Source organism: Falco peregrinus, chromosome 9 (genome assembly GCF_023634155.1).
Source record: "Falco peregrinus isolate bFalPer1 chromosome 9, bFalPer1.pri, whole genome shotgun sequence".
Lineage (NCBI taxonomy): Eukaryota > Metazoa > Chordata > Aves > Falconiformes > Falconidae > Falco > Falco peregrinus.
The window spans coordinates 30,202,895-30,212,808 of record NC_073729.1 but is presented as its reverse complement, the minus strand read 5'-3'; positions in this window follow the sequence as shown (position 1 = coordinate 30,212,808).

Sequence of the window (9,914 nt, the reverse complement as noted above, 5' to 3'; positions counted from 1 at the left end):
AATTCCTCTGCCCCCCCCCCCCCCCCCCTCCCCGCCCCGTGAATCAAAGGGAGTGAAATGCTGAGGCTGTCCAGCATTTATAGCTGTTGGTTGACAGCTGCAGGGCACAGCCCCTGGTACTCACACACCCAACACATTTTTGTTCCTGAGCCAGCCAGCCCTTCGGTTTGGTGGCTTTGTCGACTGCGCATCTTCCCCTCTGCGCGGACGGCGCTGGGCTGCGCTGGCTACCGCTGTCCTGCCACTGCGGTCTGAAAAACAGCATATACACCACCAGATTTTCATTTTTGCTCAGGGTATGAACATTCCTCTCGCAGGGAATAGGAGGCATCCTGGGACAATAGTCTGCTGGCATCCTCGCAGGAGTCCTTGGGGAGCTCAGGTGTGTGCTCGTGGCACACATGCCATTAGAGGGCAGCCAACACTGCTCCAGTAGCCTCTCCCATCATCTGTTTCTCTGCCATGTTTAATAGGCTTTGTCTGGTTCAGGGCAAACCCCATTAGGCATGAAAAGGCAGAGCTATGTAAAGAAACTTGCACTGACAGCCTGTTAAATGAATAAGATTCTGCAGGATAGTGGGATTCAGCTGTTTTGGAAAAAAAATATACACACACAGACACACATTTTACATTTTTTCGCTTTTTTGTCAGTATAAAAATAGGATCTCAGTTTGCTGAATGTATTCTTAGCTGCACTGTGCTATCATTCACTGCTAACATCGCAATTGCCATTTTCTCTTTGTTGGCCCAACCACATGAAGTAATACTCCCGTGGCATTGTAAACCACATCATTTTTTGCCAAGCCTTCTGATTCTTTGATTTTACAGACTTAGGCAAATACATCTTGCTAAAAAATACTCCTGGAGTTGCAGCAATTAATGACGCAAGCGGTCAGTTATACCTCTGAGAGCTCAGTTGCATGTGCAGGAGTTCAGCATCTTCCAGAGGACTGGCTCAAGCCCTGCGCGGCCGTGCTGCTCGAGTCCAGGCTTTTGCACTCAGTCACAGCTAGTTCCATCCACGGTCATCAGGCTTACAGGTTTAATATGAGACAGAAGTGTGAGAATGACAAAGTAACTCATATAGTTACAGACACGTAGATTAAATAATCTAAGCATCGCATGCTGCTGATGTGAAATCAAGGCAGCTTTTGCACTTGTAATTTCTTTACAAAAAATGTTTTTGTTTCTTTTTTTGCTTAAACCCATGGATAATGAAAACTCAGTTTTTGACAAGCTTTCCTGTGCAGTGAATGGGATAAACGTGTTTGACTCTGGCCACAACTCCCAATGATAGTGAGAGGCTTGAGAAAAAGGGTCCTTTAAGTGCTTTTCTGTTTCTACAGATCTTGTCACCGACACTGCACGCAGCTGGTGTAGTTAAGATTAGGACTGCAATTATTTTTTGCTGACTCTGTCAGTTTGAGCTTTTCTAGCAGAATTTCTCTAGAGGGCAGTAAGGATTCAAAGCTGCCTCAGTGCAAAAAAAAAATAAAATATATATATATATTTTGTAGAAATGACAGATCATCTTTGCACAGCAGTAAAGGTTACAAGAGTGGGTGCACATGTTGCAGTGTAGGGTAGAACAGCTAAAAGCACATAAAGCATACTGTACACTCTTTCTTCTCATAACATCACCCAGACTGATATTTCATTGCACATTTGTATTCTAAATTACTTAAAGTATTCTGCTTTTAATCTTGATAAGAAAGGGCCTTTTTGTTAGGGAAGATTCGGTTTGGATTAGTGGATGGTATGATAACAGGGAAACAAATTGGAAAAATAAGTCAAGGGTCCGAAAGGAAACCTTTGGTAAATACCCTGCAGGGCTGGGACTAGAATTGCTTTTGTGACTTAACGTGCTACTTCCAGAAAACTGGGGATACCGAAGCTAGACCTGGGTCCGAATACAGTGTGTGTGATCATTCTCTGGCTCCAGCATTATATTTAACAGCGGCAAATATAAGAGTGCATGTATAATACCTGCTGCGAAGGATATAATGCCTGCTGGATTTTCACAAATTAGGTAGGCTTACTGGTAAGAAAGACATGAGGTAGTACTGAGGGTATGAATGTTTTGGAGCTCTCCTGCACCATCCCCATCATCTTTGCACACCCTACTTTAAAGTGATGCACCTAAGGAGATTAAATTCCCTTTAATACCTTATAAATCTCATATATCACTTAGGAAAACAGTGTATAATGAGTTCCACACAACTGCTGTTTCTAAGAGTTCATAGCCCTTTCCTCCTTGTTTTCTCCATACATCTAGTTTTGAAGCCTCCAGAAACAGAGCAGAAGTTTTGCGGGTCAGGTCCTTCTACCTTCACTGTCAGTGGGCAGTACCATGTAACCTCCCAGCCAGGAGGGCGAGAGGAAAAAGGAGCTGGGTCTGTGCCGGTATATTTCCAATCCTTTGATGATTATACTGCAGTAGTAGCTCCGAGTTGATCTACTTAAGGCAGCCCGAGCTGCACGTGTGGTTATTTGTGTGTTCAGTGCTGTCCTAATGAGTTACAAGTGCCTGGGTGAGCTGGAATGCAGGGACAGAGTCTCTCGCCCTTTCCAACAGACCTGTTCTTCAGACTCTCCCATTCTTTTCTGTCTCTATTCCTATGATTTTGTGGCGTTGTACTTTAAACCTGGAAGGGCTCTGGGAGTATTTGATAAAGTCCCTCCAAGACAACACTCACATGACAGACTAAAGCTTTCTACTGCATCTGCTTTTGTCCCACTGGCCACGATATAAAGTAAGAAACTTGTATGATGCACGCAGAGGAAATTCAGTTCTTGCCTTCATTGTACTTAAGCCCGCTGGGTTAGCAGAGCAGAAGATCCAGAATAAAAATCTTGGATAGGGTTGAGGAAGCTAAGGTTCAGTCCCACACCAAAGACCATGTGGGAAGACAGGTGACCAGGGATGGTTGTCAACAATTATAGCATGGCCAATACTTGACAATAAAGTACCCCTAACTTAATTGCAAAATTGAAGCTGTTTATTAAGCTTGGTGATACCATGAATAACAAAAGATCTTTGTGTACTTTAGTGATACCTTTACATAATAGCGGCTATCTCTATTTCAATGTAATAACCATTTACTACTCATTTTGTATAGGGCAGGTGTGGTTAAATTTGATCTGTGTTGTTTTCAGCCAAATGCAGGCCAGCTCAAGTTTCTGCAGGTGCCCGTTTTGCCCGTACAATGAGGCATAAAGCTCAGAGGTACGAGAGGTATAATCAGACATAAAACTGAGATCCAGTTGTTTATGGTACCTAAACAAAATAGTTGAACCCTAAAATCTGAGTTCACATTGGTGTGGGGATTTGGAGAACCTAACTGAAAATGTGGTTTACAATCCAGTAATTCAGGGGAGCCAATGGATTTCTTATCTGTGTTATATCGAGGTTCCCCAAATTCAGTTTGCTCAGAAGGGTACAATAGCAACTGCTACTGCTTGCTGATTTTTTATTAACTTCCAAGGCACATGTAGAGACGAGGGCATGTGTCTATCCCTTCCTTTCTCACATGTGCTGTATTTTAATACAACCCCCCTCCTTCCAGCAGCATCTTTAGACCTCCCAACTACTTACATCTTAACTACTTACCCAACTCCTTGACTCATCAATGTCTTTCAAGTCAGATCTCTCCAGGACAATATTGCTCCTGGTCCCTGAAGGCTCATTGCGCGGGCTGGTCCTGAGTGGAGCTGCCGAACAACCTTGCAGTCGCTGGATTGCTGCTGTATGCCCCAGGCAGGCACTCAACCCACCTCCCAGGCAAGGGATCTATGTAGGAAACAGGGAGCTGCCTCTGCACATCACATCTGAGTGGTTCACACACCAGCCGTAGTATGCGATCGTGTTTTGAGAACTTCAGACGTATATCATCATCAACATATGTGCAAGTGTTATGCCAGAAATTAAAGTCTGGGGCAAAAATATCAGTGGGGCACTTGAAATAAACAACCAAGACACAACTTTTCAAAACAACTAGTTCAAACAGAAGATTGGAATGTTACGAACAATGTGAGGATGGGCTAGGTTTTATTGTAAGATTATGTTTTTAAGGAATACTAAATTTAGGATCTAAAGATGTTCATACTTGAATATATTTAAATAATTACTCTGTAAAATATTCATTCTACAACCAGTATTCTTGCTTTTCAGGTGTCTTAGCATCTAACAAATCTGTATTCCTGACCTTAAAAAGTATGTTTCTTGCCTGAAACAGATTTAAACAATAATGTAAGATGCCATAAAACTTGAAACCTCCTATGTCACGTCAAGAGGAGATTTCATTCAATTCCTTCCATATTCGCAAGGGAGTTCAGAGTTTTTTAGCTCAGCTGCATCCAGCATTTTCACCTGAGACCTCTTCCCTTCCCTCTCACTGGCCAACCATCCTCTCTTAGGCTGTAGCGTCACAAATGCATTTTAGGTGTGGGTTGACGACCGTATTTTAAGCAGCCCCCAGCTCATTTCAGACTTGGTGCTCTGACAGTTTTGGTGGTGCGGTTGTTTGCACACCACGTACGGAACCATACTGAAGATTTGTTCTCATGTAAACCCAATCCAGGTTAATTTGCCAGTCTTTCACTGGGAAAAAAGGTGCTAATGGGGAAGGTGCTTGATACTAGAAATGGTGTCAGAAATGGTTTCCTGACCCATGGACAGGTTTTGAAGTTAGAACTTTCCCCTAGTCAACATTGAGATAGAACAGACAGTATTCCAGGTTTTTCATGAAAAATGGGTTGTAGCCTTGTGGTTTGGCTCTCACTGGGGCACCCAAAGCGACAGCTACACCATGGTGAAAAAAACCTGTCCCCTTTTCACCCGACACATTGCATGTGACGAAGATCATCGTTGTGTGTTTATATCAAAAATACTGAGGGAGCTTTCACTCCCCTGTTACATTATTTGGTACGAGCAGTGAGGCTCATAAATAGGGTTAGAAGTTCCCTTTCGAAAGAGGAATATCCACCTAAAATAGATCTATTTCAAAGGCAGTGGCCCAAGAGCAATTGCTGTTTGGGGTCCTCAATATAATTCAAACCACACTGTCTCCCAGAAAAAGCTTTTAGTTAAGGGGCTATGATTTTAAGAAGGCTTTATACCCCATATGTGCACTATGGATCATGGAACTAGGAAGCAGTAAAAGTTGAGTACAGCTAGTATACCAGGGACTGACAGCATTATGACTTTTATCAGTTGTATGAGAAATAAGTCCAGTCTTAGTAAGACAGTTAAGCCAATATGACCATACCCCTATGGTATAGATTTATGGTACACGGTCCACCCTATAAAGCAATTGTTTAGAAACCAAGGGCTTAAAAAGCCCTGTTCGGACAAGTAGTCCTTTTTCGCAAGTTCCATTAAACTTCCTTTGCTTCAGCCAGAGCAGACCCAAGAAAAAGCACCAGACAAGTAAGCAGACTGTGAGAGACCCAGGCCAACAAACATACCGCCTTACCTGTCCTAGGGTAGTCCAGTTTGCCTCGCAGAAGCATGTAAAACAATAAGCCAAACAGGAATTCATCATCTGGAAGATACATGGACCAGTGGAGCAGACCTGGACCAGCTTATTCTTGGCTCTACCGATACCATCTATTGCTCGTGCCTCAGTTCCCCCACCTATGTAACCATATAGGTAAAACCATTTTGCAAAGCCCTTTTACATCTGTAAATGAAAAACATATAAATGCCAAATGTTGCTGTAATGAAAAGTGTTTTCCTGGGCTGTTCGAAATCTGGGAAATCCATATTGGACACTGCTTCTGGAATGTTACTGCAGTGACACCGTTACAGCAAGAGTGCTTTCCCCAAAAAATATAAAGGCTTGCAAGGATAAAGTAGATCAAGTTTAGTGGTTCAGGATCAGTCAGTTACTCAATGTTACAGCAGTTAGAAGGAGGTGAAGGGAAGATGGGTGATTTCAGTAAGGTACCTACAGGGAGATGTGTGCCAGGATTCAAGCCTGGTGATTCATAAGCTGTTCGTCAGTAGCTGTTAAATATCTGCTTTTTGCCAACGCTCACTGTTTCAGTCTGCCAAAGATACTGGATAAACAGTCGCTGTAAAAAATTTATAGTTTCTCTGGGGAAAACAAAAGCTTTTTGTGGCATAATACAACATCATAAATTAAAACTTTTTTTTTAAATTAAGAAGTTACATCATGTTTTGATGTAATGTGATGTGGCAGGTCATGCTTTTAATTTTAATAAGCTTAAAAAAGAGAGACAGAGATTGAGATTTGGGAATATAAATATTGTTTCTGAACCTATAACATCTCTTGTTGGAGGCTAGAGAAGCAGGTTCACCTCTGCCATCTGGGTTCAAGTCTTATTTCAGGAAAACAATTTGAAATGACTTCTGGAGGTACCAACACCAGTTAATGAACTGAATTTCCACTCCACAGACCTTCCAGGAAATTGCCAAACAGCATTAGCACTTCTATAGTATTTGTCATACTTAAGTATTGCTGTGCTTTAAAAAGGACTGCCCTCTCCAGCTTACCTTTCCTGAAGTGTCCTGTAACTTTCAGGTATCTTCAGCTTCAAAAATTCCAGTATGAGACATCTGGGACTGTATTTCAGTGATGTTTACAGTAAGTGCCCGCTGATTTCAGGAGCAATTGCAGGGCTCCACGTGCATCCCTGAATGGTCTGAACCCTGCATGCATTTAGTCACATCGGAGGTGACTTCACTAGATGGCCGTGGCTGTGTCCTCTCTCCCTTGGTCTGACACCACCAGATGCAGCTCCGGAGGGGGATTGCCCTCAACCTGCGTTGGCTTTGGCTGCGGAGACATCCTGGAGCTCTCGCTGCCTGCCTTGGCAGAAACTTGGCACTTTCTGGAGCAGCCTTGCATAAGCCTTGGGAGAACGAAATAGGAAATGACTACTGTAACACAGCTGAGTAATGCGGTTCATTTTAAGCCGCTCAGACAACCACCTCACCCTCTGCTAAGCCTGAGGCAATTGGTTTGGGGCTGTTCAGGGCACTTGCCTTTCATTCTCATTGCTGATTTCTCTCTTCAGGCCTCTTATTTATTCTCCTAATAGTTAATTTTTCCATTCTAACTCTCATTTTTATATTTTTAATCATATTCAGAATAGAGGAAAAAGGGTCACCCATTGTCCTCATAAGTGACATCTAGTCTATGGCTTGACTGACAGGAGGTACCATTAGAATAAGCAACCCCTCTCTGACTGAGACTATCCATGTTAACATTTCTGTACTCTGGGCTATATATTTGATTTTACTTAGCTGTAAATTATGAGTGACTCCATCAAAGTCAGAGGCATTACTCCAGTGCTAACACAGCATAGGTCAGCTCAGATTCACGCTTTCAAGATTTCAGATGCCTCACTCGGGCTCCTGGTGTATTGCTGGCCACTTCTGTTGTTCTGTTGTGTATGTGGCTGGAGTGAGCTGGCAGAAGTACCTGATACTCGAGCTTCTCACAGGAATCATTGCCTTGAATTTCTTGAAGATCAGGTTCACGCTGGCATTTGAACTTGGCTCTGGAGACAGAATCGTACAGTACATTACTATATTGTAAATCATATCAGGGCAATATCAAAACACAATAAAAGTTAAACAAAACATCTGAAATAATTTTCTCTGTGTACACAGAATATGTCTCCTTGGGGTAAAACTGATCTTTCAATTCAGGGTTCACATGGAAGGTAAACTGCTGGAGACAGAGAAAGTTCAACGCAATCAGCTGAAAACAATAGGCCTAGATTAAACATTACCAACGTTCCACTCCGAGTAGGAAAAAGAGTTTCCTTTCAGTTCCACAATTTCACACTCTATGACTGGTTTCCATACTGGTAGTTTCTTTCCATCAGGAAAAAGCTAGGAATGTTATGGAGAAGGCTGAGCTGTTAGAGGGGAGGAGGAACACATAGTTTTGATTCACATGAGAAGGAACGGGAATAAAGTTTACAAAACTCGTTTCAGGAGGTACGAAACCATGAGATCAAAATTTACATGGGCAGCCTAACTGCTGGAAAACAGGGTGAGCAGCTGTAGAAATTGGTACGTAGAGAAAGCGAGGAGGGTCAGAGGTGTGGGAGTGCTTAAGTATCTTTGCAACTGATAGAAAACAGAGAAGAGATTTTTAAGGACTTCATACTGTATTCTTTTAGATAATGAGAACATAAAATATCTGGTTCTCATCTTTTTTACACTTATGTAAAATTAGGCTCAACTCAACAAGTTAATGGAGTTACATAGGTTTAAATCTGGCGTAAGTGAGATAAGAAACAGGCCCATCAGTTCATTAAGGAGTTCATTAAGTGCGACTGGAATATCTTGCAGAGCCTGTGTTCCTGCAAATAAAAACATGTGTTTGAGGCCAGAGGAAGGTATTCTGCGTGCCCTAATGTGTACGTGCACAACTAGCTGCCTGTTTTACAGTGCAAAGCTAGAGGGCTCTGTATAGTTGCATCTGGGAGTGGGTGAGTATATATTTGTACAACCGCAGCACTTGTGCATGCAACAAGATCGATGCACATGCAGGTGGGTCTAACCTATCATCAGTAACAAACTGAGCACAGAAAAATACGCCCAGGTCCGTGTGCACACAAGACCTTCCATTGAAGTAAACTTTGTCATGACTTCTAGGCTTGCAAAATTATCCTGTTTATGTTTATCTCACTTATATGTAAGTTAAATATATAACTACATTCCACCATTCTGTGTTTTCTGCCGAGGGATATGCTTATGGTCTTATGATGCTACTCAACCCACTCTATACCAATTTTACTCAAACATCAAAATAAATGCGTATTAAAAAATCCATCCACAGGAAGGATCTGAATAGCAAGGGAACAAGCAGCTCCCTCAAAGACCATATTCCCCTTCCTGATTGATGGGCTCCATTACTTCAACTTTGCTGTTTGATCAAATGGTAAATCATGTAAATATACCATGTATGAGTGTCAAAGCGGTTTTGAAGAACTGAAAATTTTTGTTTAAGTTATAGGTCAAGCAGCAATTTCCCAGAACAACTCCTAATGAAAGCAAAGATTTTCTTCCTTTTAAGCACACATCAGACCAATCTAATTTACTAGGGAGAAAATTCACTTTAGTGCAGAAGGACAATCCAGACGTATACACTACTTATGCCCTTGTTAAGTGAAAATTGGGATAAGTGGTACTAAGTGGGTGCATAGATCTTAAGCTTGTCCTCTTCAATAGGGTGAATTTTACCCTTAATAAGAAGTATAAGTAGAGCATCAGTGTTGTCTAGATTCTTCTGAGGACCATTAACACACAGCTGAGTTTCACCATAAAGATGTAGTAGAAAATGTAAATTAATTGAGAGCTGTTTTACTAGTTATATACTTCTCGCTTATTGCTTTTCACTTGTAAACTGTGGACTCTGTTACGACTTCTCCAAATTATGCTGAAAAAAAGGTTTTGAATTCATTTCTATCAATCCTTCATGGGATTTCCTTATGCATTTCTATTCAGTTTCTGCTGTTTGTACTGCTGAAAATGTATCACATCACAAGGACATCCTGCAGATACTTAATTTAGTCTTCATGTGACTCGCTACATCTGTCCTTGAGAAGGTCTACTTCAACAGACTAGAATGCCGAGGAAGGCAAATGAAACTCAGATACACGTGTTTGATACAGGCCCTCAGAGCAACCCAGATCTTCACAGCTGCAGTTCCAGTAGCCTGGGAGGGACCGATGAAGGCCACATTCAACCTGGGAAAGAGTCAAAATATGCCTGAGGTAGCACCAAGGGACAGCCCGGTTGGGTTGTTCAAGTTGCCCTTCCTTTAGACGGCACTAGCAGACATGTAGAAGGCCAGGTTCTCTGGTTTTTAAGGTACATTACCCGTAGTACTCAGGCTAGTGTAACTCTCTTGAAGTGAACTGGATTTAGAGAC